Here is a 13,727-nt window from a genome sequence, read left to right on the forward strand (position 1 = left end):
TGGGCTACTGACAACAGGCCTTCCAGCAGGTACTCCTGGCAGCAACCTGGCTCCTGTGTTGTTGGCTGCTCCGGGGACTGGACACTTTGGAGGCAGGACCCTGGGAGGGCGTGTCAACATGATGGGAGAGCTGTGCGTGGCCAATGTGGTGAGCCAATCCCTCTGCGCACGCATTAATTGTGGCAGAGAGTGGGCTGCAAAGCAGTGAGCTGTCGTGGTGTGTGAGAGGGCCAGGCGCAGGTGGCTGGACATGAGGGGAGCCACTAGGACTTAAGGCTGTTGCCTGCCTGCAACCAGCAAGAAAACAGGGATCTCAGCCCCACAACCACAAGGGGAACTGAATTCTGCCAACCGCCTAATGAGTGTGGAGGAAACTCTGAGCTCCAGGTAGAAAAAGGCCAGGAGAGACCCTGGACAGAAGAGACGTGGGAGTGTCCCTGGCAGAGGGCACAGCCAGTGCAAAGGGCCTGAGTAAAGAGGTGTGCCTGTGGTATGTAGGGACTCTCCAGGAGGCCGGGTGGCTGGAGCAGAACAGGTGAGGGGGTTGGCAGCAGGAAGTGAAAGCCCTGAGCACAGGCATTACAGGCTTAAGAGTGTTTGGTTGCCTGTTGAGAACCGGCTGGAGGGTGGGCTGGTGGCAGTGACAGCATGAGGAGTGCTCCCCCACACACAGAGACATGGTGGTTCACGTCAGGGAGTTAGCAGAGGAGACCTGAGACATGGTGGGATTCTGGATGTGTTCTGATGTGTGGCCAACAGGTTTCCTGATGGACCAGATGTGAAAGAGGGATGGCCTGCATCCCCAGAGGGTGGGACTGCTGTTAACGGAGATGGTGGCACTCAAACCTTCGGCCACTGCGTTTGAGAGGCCTATCTGATATCCGAGTGTGAGCCCGGAGTTCAGGAGCAGGCCGGACTAGAGGCATGAAGTCGGGGGCTTGAGGGCACACAGGACACCTTTAAAGTGAGTCCGGAGTGAGTGCAGAGGAAGGGGTGGGAGGCCGTGGGCCTGGGCCCTTGGTCCCTGGTGAGGATGGAGCACCCAGGCCAGTGAGAGGACGAACCGAGTGCCAGGCGGAGGCGGAGGAACAATGGGCCGCGCAGGCCCGGTGCGTGAGGGCGAGAAGCACGGGCGGGCTGTAACAGCAAGGGTGTCGCATGAGGCAGAGCCTGTGCGGACAGCCCTGTGGCCTTCCACGCACCTAATTTAGAACCAGGGTGGTTCTGTCGACAGCCTCACTTTCTGAACGTTTTTAATGCCTACTGCTACTTTATTTTCAGAAAGGCTATGACAGTATTCTTTTAGACGTGTGTTTTTGGTTTTTTTTAATTGTGGTAAAGTGTACGTAATCGAAGTCTCCCGCCTTAAGCGTTTCTAGGAGCACAGTTCAGTGGCAGGAGGCACATCCCCGCTGTTTGGGACCACGACCGCCGCCCATCCGCACAGCTCTCCCACGGCCCCAAACGGAAGCTCTGTGCCCACCCCTCCCCGCCCCTGGGGACCACCGTCTCCTTCTGTCCCCAGGGGCACCCGCACTGTCTTCCCGTGACAGGCGTTATGTCACTGACCACAGCATCCTCGAGGTCCATCCGCGTCCGAGCGCGTGTCGGAATCTCCTCCCCTTTAAGGTACAGGACTAGTCTGCTGCGTGGACAGACCACATTCTACCCATCCGCCGATGGGCCCATGAGCTCCTCCCGCCTTTTGGCTGCTGTGAATAGTGCTGCAGTGAGCGTGGGTGTGGAAATATTTAAACTGTACAAGCAGTGTAATTACAACACAGTGGTATTAAGCTACCTGGGTAAATACTATCACACGACTTCTCCAAGTCGTCTCCTTTACATCCTCTTTACATCTTCTACGTGTAAAACGGTAGTGGTCTCTGCCCACTTCCAATCCTCCCTCCACAGCTATTTGAAGTGCTCTGAACTGAGACCTCTCTGCTGAGACTGGCTGTTTCCCTTTCTTGGGAAACCGCTTCCTACTGCTCCTGTAACAAATTACCACAAGCTCTGTAACTTAAAACAACAGAAACTTATTCTCCTACAGTTCTCAAGTCTGAAATGAGGACAGAACTGACCTCAGTGGCAGTGCTGAGGTGGCAGTGCTGAGGTGGCAGTGCTGACTCCTTCTGGGCGCTCCAGGGGCAGCCTGTTCCCCCATTCCCGGGTCCCCCAGCTGCCGGCCTTCCATCGCTGGTGGCGGGAAACTCCAGTTTCAGCTTCAGTCACCACATCACCACCTCCTCTTCTGCACTCAAATCCCCCTCTGCCTCCCTCTCAGAAGGGCCCTTGCAATCACACATAGGGGCCATCAAGAAAACCCCATCTCAAGACCTTTAATTTATACATCTTTTAAGTTTATTTATTTTGAGAGAGAACATCCCAAGCAGGCTCTGCACTGCCAGCACAGAGCCCAAGGTGGGGTTCAAACTCACAAACTGTGAGATCGTGACCTGAGCCGAAACCAAGAGTCAGATACTTAACCGACTGAGCTGCCCAGGTGCCCTAAGACCCTTAAATACAACAGCCAAGTCCCTTTTGTCATATAAGGTTGCATTCACGGGTTCTAGGAAGTGGAACCTGCAACTTTTGGGGGGGCCATTATTAGCCTATCACACCCACCTTACTTTTTTTTTAAATAACCGTTTTATTGAGCTACGACTTCCATCCTGTTTTTTTTTTTTAATGTTTATTTATTTTTGAGACAGAGAGAGACAGAGCATGAACAGGGGAGGGTCAGAGAGAGGGAGACACAGAATCTGAAACAGGCTCCAGGATCTGAGCTGTCAGCACAGAGCCCGACGCAGGGCTTGAACTCACGGGCCGCAAGACCATGACCTGAGCCAAAGTCGGACGCTTAACCGACTGAGCCACCCAGGCGCCCATCCTACTGTTTTAAATCAAATAACTCTACTTAGAACAAACTCAACATATCTAATGCTGGCTTTAAACCTTTAATGTCACCCCTTTCTGCGGGCCGCTGATGTGCTCAAATTGTTCACATTAATCAGTGGTTTTGAGCACAATTCTCAAAGAACTTCTACAGTAAGATACATGTAGGATTTTAGTTCAGGCTTTGATGAACGTCAGTCATGTTAACTTTAACTTGATGTCATCAATGTGTACCTTTTCTTCGGGCTAAACTTCAGGTGGAGAATTTTATTTTTCTAAACATGTTTCTGAGAATATAATGGAATAAGTGGAAAAATGATTCATTCTATAAAATAACCTTTATAGAAAAAAAATTTAAAAAAAATAAAATAACCTTTAGAAACATATCTGTTGTGTTACTAAATCCTGTTGCATTTTATAGATACAGTGCATCTAAAACAATGAGAAAAAACCTGGGGTTTCAGTCACTTTGCTCACTGCTACACCCCGCAGGCGAGAGTAGCCTCTGGCCCACAACAGGTGCTCAATGAACATTCACTCAGGGAAAAGAGGGATCCATCACCACGACGAGAAGCTGGAAGCAACAGCAGGAAGCTGGTCAAGAGACTCATCGGTTTATCACTACGGCGGAACTGACTGTGGCCATAAGAACATCTGCTTCTCCTGGAATGGGAGGCTGTCCAGAGTCAACTTTCATGTTTCCCTTTTATGGGGACAGACCCCCACCTCCCCATTGGGGAACCCAAAGCCCTCCTGGGCCCCACGCTCTGCCTTAAGGGAAGGCCTGTCTCTCCTCTGGAAGAAAAGGGACCCCAGAGCCGCCCGGCAGGACAGCCTGCCTAAGATGCCAATCACAAAAGCGCAGACTCATAATGGTACCTCCCCGCCCAGAGACGAGGTGGTGCTGAATGCCTGCAGTAGGGCCCAGCACAGTTGTCACGACTATAATCAGGACATGGCACAAACACTCGCTCTGTGTCCTGGGAAGGTACACACAACCACAGAAAAGAACTGGGAAGACACACACACATCTCAGGGCTCTCTAGCAGGCAGGGGAACACGCCTGGGAACATGGCAGAGCCTCTCAAGGGAGTGTGCCTATTTTACTAGGTAAGAACAGACACAGCTACGTAGGTATGTGAGACAGATAAGACTCACTACCGTACAGTATCTAACGACCCACAGCCCCAACTCAGACCCCCGTGAGTGTGCCGGGCGTTTACAACCCGACGTGTTGGATGAAATGGGTGAGGCCTAGAAGCCACATTCTGCTCTGCATCTCCCTCGGGTCTTCCGGCAGAGCGTTTCTCCCTGCGGGAGACCCAGTACGGGGGCCCACAGTGCAGCCACCTGACTGGGGATGACGCCCCTCAGATCTCATTCTCAACACCGGACCAGATGAGAGCGATTCCTGTGTAGCTTGGGGGTGGTTTGTGTTTTAGTTTTTTTGAGATTCGGTTTAAACCTAGAAGTGACAGTTTCTAGATTGGAACAGTGTCTAGGATCCAAAGTTGAGAGGACTGAAACATTCCAGAAATTCTAAAATGCTCAGCATGAAATCTTGGAGCCTCAGACCACCACTGCCAAATAAAGTGAACTGTAAAACCGACCTCAAGTCTAAGGGATAGTTTGAGTAATTATCAAGAGATCATTCAACAGTGGAGAAAACGTTTAAGTCCATACAAAAAGAACATTCTTTGAGTTCTCATTGTGTTCAACATCATGGTATTTTTCTCAGCCTTCATCTTCTGCACACGGCTTTTTAAAAGCAGATTGTTAAACCAAAACAAAGTCACTATTTATTGCTTATTTAATGATATAGATCAATGGCCTATTTCTGAAACTTATAAAATAACACAATAGAAAAGAACTCTACGGGAACTTGTAACATTTTTTAGATTTTTCTCCCTCAGATTTTAGAGCGTGCCTGAGCTGATCCCCCAATCACAGGTGAAGGAATGGAGGCTGAAGGCCAGTCAGCAGCACAGGATGACACAGAAAGACTTGTTCATTAACACTTTAGAGGAACATCAAATACCGTCACAAGAAACATGCAAATTGAAGCAGTCAGTGGTCAGCGTTTCTCCTGTATCACACTGGCAGTACATTCCTAGAGGGCAATTTGGTCACAAAAAATAAATCCTTAAAATCTATATTGTTCCCCCAGCAATTCCATTTTTAAGACTTTAACCTAAGGAAATAATAAAGATTGTGCTGGAAGATTCAGTTACACGAAAGCCTATAATGTTGAAAAGTGAAAATATACCAAAGACAGAGAATTAATCAAATTCCAGCACATTCGTTCATATGATGGAAAACTACCCACTAAAATCATGTTGTGGAAGTAGATATATGTTCACGAGATGCTGACAATATACTGATTTGGAGGAGGTTAAAACTATAAGTTAATTATGACTCTGGTTTTGCCCATCAGTCATATAAATAATAATTTAAGAGTCTAGAAGTTTAAAGATTCACAGTGCTAAGTTTTTGTTTTCTCATTTATCTGCACGTTTTTATTTAAATGAACATTATTTGCCTTTTTTTTTTTTTTTTTCTTTTCAAGTTTCTTGTTACTGCTTTAAAGGCAGTAACAACCGGGGCACCTGGGTGGCTCAGTCGGTCAAGCATCCAACTTTGGCCCAAGTAGCAATCTCACAGTTTGTGGGTTCAAGCCCTGCATCAGGCTCTGTGCTGACGCTCAGAGCCTGGAGCCTGCTTCTGATTCTGTGTCTCCCTCTCTCTCTGCCCCTCCCCTGCTCGTGCTCTGTCTCTCTCTCTCAAAAATAAACATTAAAAAAAAATTTTAAGGCAATATGAACCAATGAGAACAGGTTCTTGATTCACCATCACAAATGCTAAGGTTCCTCCTGCTAGAAAGTTCTTTGGTAAAAGAGAAAGCCAAATGCTCTCTAGGTGCTGATTAAGCCTCACTAACTGGTACGTCTGGTGAAATGCATAAGGCAGGTTCCTTGAAGGGGGTTCTTAAAAATGAAATCACTAAGAAGAAAGTGTCTCGGACTTTGTGGCCTTTCCTCAGCAGCCAGAGTGAACCACACTGAGAAGGAAGAACTCTCACAAAAGGGCTTTTTGTTTCCCACAGCAAAAAAATCCAGCCTTGTTTCTCCAGGGTTCTAGTAAAGTAAACCAGCACACCCCATGCTGGAATGACAGGGCACTGTGTAAACAAGTAGGGGGAGGGCAGCAAGGAGTGGCGGGGGGGGGGGGGCAGACACTTGCACAGGTCACACTCTGAACCACACCCAACAAGAGAGACCGTCCACCTGTCCCGTTCTCCAGAGAGCCACCCAGTGAAGCAGTCTCTGGCCCACAGGGGGTCACTCACAGGCACTGCCCTTGACACCCAAGCACAGATGCAAAACACCTTCTGATCACACCTCTGTGCCTTCTAGCAGCTCAGCAAAAAAAAAAAAAAAAAAAAAAAAAAAGGCTCAGCTCTGCTTCTGATCCAGAAGCAGAAATCCATGAAAGCATCCAAATGCCTCCAGTGTGACCAAGCTGAGTGGAAGGGATAGCAGCTCCTGAGCACAGCCCAGGACAGCCTTCTGGAGAATTATCAAAGGCTCCAGAATGAAAGGGGAAAAAATTTCTTTAATTCACAGCCTGTGCACCACACCAATCCTGTCCCTCTAGTTTCTCCCCCTTCACACTGACTGGGCCCGAGCCAGACAGGGGACGGGGCCCCACAGGGCACCCTCCACAGAGATAGCTCTCACCAACTATCTTTCCGGCCTCCTCAGAGCTGTTCATCAATCAAGCCTCCAGGTCTGAGGTTACAGTCCTCACCCACAACACAGTGTTCAATAAGACCCACACAAGAGAGGCACCCACACCCGCTCCAAGTTCAAGTGCTCCCGCCTGCTCCGGGAGGCCGGCTTTTCCGTCACTGCTGCGTATTTCTCAGCCTCGCAGAGGGGAGGTTCCGCCGCACTCCTCCTGCTCCTGCCCCCAGAGAGTAGGACTGAAACTGTGGCACAGCTGGGCCCCTTAGTCTGTAGCTCCTTGGTCAATTCTGTGTACGGCCACAACTCCAGAGGGGACACTGCAGCACTGCCTAGGGACGCGCTAGGGCTGCAGACTCTCCAGCCCCAGCCAGGCCTTGCTGACAAGGGATGGGGATGCAGAGGGAGGGGGGCAGGCCCAGTCCCAGATGACTCTGGGGGATGAGACAGGGGACAAGGCTAAAAAGGAGCCAAAGATCCTTTTCACATTTGTAACTTCCATTTGTTTACATTTGTAACTTCCATCACCATCCCCAAAGCCCCCCCAAGACACAGACTGGAGAGAGTATCGACCCACTTCAAACAGCAGCGTCACACAGGGGGCAGACTGTGAACTGGAACCCAGGTTCTCCGTTCTCTAAGCACACAAGTCAGAACTACACGCCTGATCACCAATCACTCAAAGAACGTGTCACTACATGGTAGGAAGAGGAATGGGGCCTGCGTGGGGGGAGCCTGGGGTGCGCCTGCTCAACAGCAAGACGACAGCAGGACGACAGCGCGGCTCAGGGCAGAGCACTCCAGCCTGGCTGCTGCGCCAGTCCTGGCTCTCGTTAGGGTTCATGTACACGAAACCAATTCGCGGCAGAAATCAAGCAGTGTCAGCTATGAGGGAGTATTTCGTTACTATTTCAGGTATTCTGTCACTTGCCTACATGCGGGCCTGTAAATTAACGAGCAGCACTTTACGGGGGGCTGGGGGGACACGCAGAGAGAGAGATTCATCCCAAGTGAGAGAACACTCCCACTGCCAACAGAAACTGGGGAAGATTTCATGTCCTGTGGTGTACATTTATGGAACCTTTGTTTTTTTTAATAATGGACAAATGAGTATGACGTTAGCTATGAGGAGTATCAACCCAAGTTGTCCCCATCCATTCTTTTTTTTTTTAATGTTTTTTTTTTTATTTTTTTATGTTTAATGTTTATTTTTGAGACAGAAAGACAGAGCATGAACGGGGGAGGGTCAGAGAGAGAGGGAGACACAGCACTGAGCCTGACACGGGGCTTGAACTCACAAACCCACAAGATCATGGCCTGAGCTGAAGTCAGACACTTAACTGACTGAGTCACCCAGGCGCCCCTGTCTTCCTCCATTCTAAAGGAGGCTGGATGAGGAAGAAGGTGGGTGGGTGTGGCTAGAGTGCCTGTTCTCACCTTTTTATGCCCTGCCTCACCTCACAGTCCCCAGCTGTGCCATCAAGGACACAAGGGAGCCTCCCTCCCCATCAACAGACTTCTCCTGATGTGGCTGGTCTCAGGCTCTGACATGTCCAGAGGCAGCACACCACCTTTTCAGAAGGCAGTCTTTCTTGACATAAAAGATAAAAAAAAGTCTCAGGGTACTTGGTGGCTCAGTCGGTTAAGTGTCCGACTTCGGCTCAGGTCACGATCTCAAGTTCATGAGTTTCAGCGGCACGTTGGGCTCTCTACTGTCAGAGCAGAGCCCGCTTTGGATCTTCTGTTCCCTTCTCTCTCTACCCCTCCCCTGCTTGTGTCCCCCACCCCTCTCAAAAATAAACAATTTTTAAAAAGATAAAAGTGTCTGGGGAGCCTGGGTTGGCTCACTCGGTTGAGTTTCCAATTCTCGATTTCGGCTCAAGTCGTGATCTCACAGTTCATGGGTTTGAGCCCCGTGTTAGGCTCTGCACTTACAGCACGGAGCCTGCTTGGGATTCTCTCTCTTCCTCTCTTTCTGTTCCCCTCCCTTGCTCAAGCTCGCTCTCTCTCTCAAAAATAAATACTAAATAAAAAGACTGTGATAATAATACAAAAAAGATTAAAAAGTCTCACTGTGTCTTCTGAAAGTCTCTGTCAGGAAGGCACATGTCTGACCTCAGAGGCAACAGGCAGGAATCTGGGGGCAAGGCAAGGTGCTCTCTTCCAGCAGAAAACATTCTTCGGGAAATTAAGATTGCCACCCAGGCCTACAGAGAACAGGAAGGAGGAGGACACTGCCTTGGTCCCCCTCGCCTGGTAAGCAGCTTCACCCCCCCAACCCCCCCCCCCCCCCCCGCAGTGGCATCCACCTCAAGCATTTTAAGCCACTTAGTCTTCAACACAATGAAAAGAAACACAAAAACTTGTGGTCCAAAAACATTCTAAGCACTTTCCCATTTTGGAAACTATCTACAAGTTCACCAGGTCATGTAATATATAATCTACTAATAACATAATATAAAAATGTATAACACATAGCCAAGTAAATACGCCATGTTTTTACAGCATGCCTATTTTTAGGAAATGAAATACTGAAAATGCTACTCACACCTACAGAAACAGGAACACAAGATTCCTAAGAGGTAGGATAAATACTTTTCACACAAAAATTAAATAGAAATCAACAAAAGGGGGAAAAAAATAAGGAGTGATCTGTTCAAAGGGTCCTAAATAACCAGACATTGCAAAAACAAACACACAAAAACCACAGACAAGAAATAGAGCCTCCCTTTGTTTTTTTTTTTTTAATGTTTATTTTCAAAAGAGAGAGAGAGAGAGAGAGAGAGAGAAAGCACACAAGCGAGCGAGCATAGGGGGAGCAGAAAGAGGGGAACAGAGGATCTGAAGTAGACTCCTGCTGAAAGCAGACAGCATGATGCGGGGCTCAAACTCACAAACCATTAGATCATGACCTGAGCCGAAGTCAGACACTTAACTGACTGAGCCACCCAGGTGCCCCAAATCTCCTTTTAAAAGTTAGAAAGTACTGGGGCACCTGGGTGACTCAGTGGATTGAGCACCTGACTTCAGTTCAGGTCAAGATCTCGAAGTTCAAAAGTTCAAGCCCTGCATCTGTCCCTCTCTCTCTCTCCACCCCTCTCCCACGTGCACCCTTGCCTTCTCTCTCTAAAATAAATAAAACATTAAAAGAAAAAGAAAAGTATTTACTCTTCCTACCCCAATTCAAACAGCCCCCAAACCATTAACTCCTAGGAGGCAGGAAACGTGTTTCCTAATTTCTTTTGGCAACTCCCATAAAAAGCCAGCCCAGAGCTTAGTACACAGTGGGCAATCAGCAACACCGACACATGGTGTCAGTAACCCCAAGCCACCCCAGGGCCTAGTTCTGGAGTCACAAGCCATAAATACACATGCAGTGTTTTAAAGTTCCCCTAGGATGTCCAAAAGGAAATTAAAGTCCAGAGAATACAGCTTTGCACACAGTGAGCCCTTGATCAGGCAGACTTCTTTAAAGAGCACTCCCCAAGGGGTGCCTGCCTGGCTCGTGCAGAAGAGTGAGCAACTCTTGATCTCGGGGTTGTGAGTTCAAACCCCACGTTGGGTGTAGAGATTGCTAAAAACTAATAATAATAAAGAAACCTTAAAAAAAAGTGTGTGTGTGTACACACACACACACACACACGCACACACACATACATATAATAAACTAACATCACTCCCCAAATGTCAGGAAGGGTTTAAGTACTATACCTGCCTGGTTCATTGCTCACAACCACCTGTGAATCAGGTTCCCCTATGGTCCTCATTAAAATTTTTTTTTTTTTAACGTTTATTTATTTTTGAGACAGGGAGAGACAGAGCATGAACAGGGGAGCGTCAGAGAGAGGGAGACACAGAATCCGAAGCAGGCTCCAGGCTCTGAGCTGTCAGCACAGAGCCCGACGCGGGGCTAGAACTCACGGACTGAGAGATCATGACCTGAGCCAAAGTCGGCCGCTCAACCGACTGAGCCACCCAGGCGTCCCGGGTCCTCATTTAGAGAGAGGCCTACAGCAGCTGAGCAACATGGGAGGGCCCCCTTGCCTATCTTAAAATAATTACCGCCCCCTGCCCCTCAGCCTTCCTTCCCCCTGTCATTCCCTGCATACCCTACACCTCCTGCTGGACCCTGTCGCTGGTGTTTTCCCAAGGTGTCCAGTGGGGTCTCCGGATGGCACCAGTGGTCACTGCCGGCTGGTTTCCAACACCACTCTCCACTTCTCCCTTGCCGACAGACTTCAATCCTTCTTTAATTCATCTGACTCAGTAATAAACAGCCAGGAGCACTGCTCCATGCCAGGCCTGCCAGGCACCTTCGTGGCACGTGGGTGGGAATGGAGACAGATATGACAGATAGGAGAATAAGTAAAATATGGAATCTGTAGACAACACTAAGCTAGGGAGAACAGTAAAATGGGGAAAGGGGAAGTGGCAGTGTTGGAGGCAAGGAGGGGGGGGGGGTCCCAGCAGGGAAGGCTGACTGTAGCCAGGTCAAGAGAGCAAAGCTGACTGGTCTAACCACTGATGCCCACACTCAAGGTGAATGCTGCATCCCTGACAGCTCTCTTGGCAATGTTGCTACTGCTACAGGCCCAGGGACAGCACTTAGGGAGGCACTGTTCAAGCCAACTGCAATGCCTCCAATCCCCCGACCCCCAGGCAGTGCAGGGACCTGGCTGGAAAGCACCTGTGAACTGGCATGGCCAATGAAGGGGTGGGGGGCCGGTGGACCCAGGAAACCGCAGGGGAGTTTCTTAAACAGAGACAGAGGGACGGGGTCCTCTTTCTACCTCGGGACACTGGCGGCTGCAGCCACGACCATGAAGAGAGTGGCCAGCATGCTGAGTAGAATAGGCAGGGTCGGATCTGAACGATGTCGTCAGGAGTCACATACCTATAGCTCGTCCTGTGTGAGGGGACTGTGCCGGGGTCCCGACTGCTCTCCCCCATCCACTCCTGTCCTCTCCTAACTGGGCCCTCTCTCTAAACAATAGATCCTATCACCTACCCCTCTCTCAGAGACTACAGGCCCGAATTCCCCAGCAGGTGCCGAGGTCCCTGCCCCTCCACCCCTCCAGCTCTGTGCCCCCTTTCCTCCCACACAGGCCTCTCCCCACTGCACCTACACCTGGGACCCTCCTTCCTCTGCCACCCTTTGCTTCACTAATTCTACTCAGCTTCAGAACGTCAGCTTAAGAGTTACCTCAAAAACAAGAAAAAGAAAAAAAAAGAAAGGGACTCCCCTGAGGGAAAGTCCTAACTAGGTCGGGCTCCCTGTTACACAACCTTAAATAATCTCTGCTTTTCTTTCACAGCACCTGGCAGTGCTGGCAGTTACCGAAAGGACACGAAGCATGCTGCTCTGGCGTATCATCTGTCCCCAGCACCTATGACACTGGCTGGCACGAGGAAGATACTCAGTAAACACCACCATGCACATCTGCTGAGTGAAACAAAGCCCAATTCTGACTCTAAGGCCCCAACGACACCACTGTGCTTCCCTGAACGTACGCGACATCCCGCTGAGGGTGGGCAGAGACCTCACATAAATGGACACAGGAGTGCCACTGCCAGCGTGGCATCGGCCACAGCACCTTACTCCTCAAAGAACAGCCCCCACACACTCCACTCCCTAGCATGTCAACTGTGACCACTTGGGGCCACGCTGGCCCCTGCAAACCGAACAGGGGGAGGAGATGCAGGCAGCAGGCAGCTTCTCAACTCACAGTTTCAGGGACTTCACTCATTCATTCGTTTTATTTATTTATGTATTTATGTATTTATTTCAGAGACAGAGACAGAGACAGAGACAGAGAGAGAAGGAGGGAATGAGTAGGGAAGGGACGGGGCGGGGCAGGGGGAAATCCCAAGCAGGCTCCACACTGTCAGCAGCTCAAAGCCCGACACGGGGCTCAAACCCATGGACCTCACAATCATGACCTGAGCCGAAATCAAGAGTCAGATCCCTAACCGCCTAACCGACTTGAGTCCCCCAGGGGACCCTCAGGGACTACATTTTAGACCAGTAACAGGAAACTTTTGCTGAATCAGACGAGGGATTTCCCACAACACAGCCAAGGACGCTCTGCCTCCTTCCTCTACTATGCCACAGAAAAGCTCTAAAATGCTAAGAAAGCCTTACTACACTTCCTCCAAATATCTCCAATTCCAAAGCCCAAGACAATAACCTCAATCTTCCCAGCACAAAAATTAGGTCTTGCTAGAAGCTGTGACAACTAATCTGTATAGCTGGAGGCATACAGGCATTACTCCTGGTGGAGAAAAACAAACAATAAATACCTAGTACATCCATGTAATGGAATATTCTAGAGTTACAAAAACCTCATTTCATGCATGTGGACTTTGTCAAAATGTGAAAACTTACACACACACACACACACACACACACACACACACAAAATGCAAGATAAGGAAACCCAAACCAAACCATTTGTTGGCACAGATTTCCCACAGACAATAATCAGGGGAGAAGGGACAGGGGCAGCAGTCTGTGTCCCGGCACTGTCCCCTAGCTGTGGGACACTAGTAAGTCCTGCTCCACCCACAACACGGACAATGGTGAGGCCAGGGAGACAAGCACTGAGCCAGTTTTGACAGGCGCACATGCAGGATGTCGAGGAGAGAAAGGGCCTTAAATAGAGTTCAACGGAATGAAAACCCGGGTTTCTCTCCACTCCCTCCTGGAAGTCCTCTGGAAAAACACTGCTCCAGAGGAGAGACGCTGACCTTCTGGAAGATGCACGGGGATGGATAAGTGGGCACTCACTTAGAGCAAAGAACACAGTAACATAATGGCCACAGAGAGGATGCCAGATGACCAAGCAAAGTGCAGGAAGTAGAAAGGGCGTCACGTGTCGTACCTGACAAGAAAAGCCTGGGTGAATGTCTGACATGGAACCTCAGGCAGGATACGGACTCAGGACAGATGAGCAGAGGTGCTCCAAAAGTAGAACACCAGGCTGGGGGTGAGGAGACAAGCCCCAGCCCGAGAAGAGGGGCCAGGACACAACAATGGAAGTCCAAGAGTTCATGCTGACTGGTGAGATCCCCAGCAGACAGGCTAGCAAG

At 49.6% G+C, this 13,727-nt stretch overlaps 1 protein-coding gene across 1 annotated transcript in view; it reads right to left on the reverse strand.

Annotated features, from left to right (window-relative positions):
• The window catches only part of RAB11FIP3 (RAB11 family interacting protein 3), an 81,990-nt gene that overhangs the window by 53,164 nt on the left and 15,099 nt on the right, over window positions 1-13,727 (reverse strand). The gene's annotated exons all lie outside the window — the stretch shown is intronic.

This window comes from Felis catus, chromosome E3, assembly GCF_018350175.1.
Source record: "Felis catus isolate Fca126 chromosome E3, F.catus_Fca126_mat1.0, whole genome shotgun sequence".
Taxonomy (NCBI): domain Eukaryota; kingdom Metazoa; phylum Chordata; class Mammalia; order Carnivora; family Felidae; genus Felis; species Felis catus.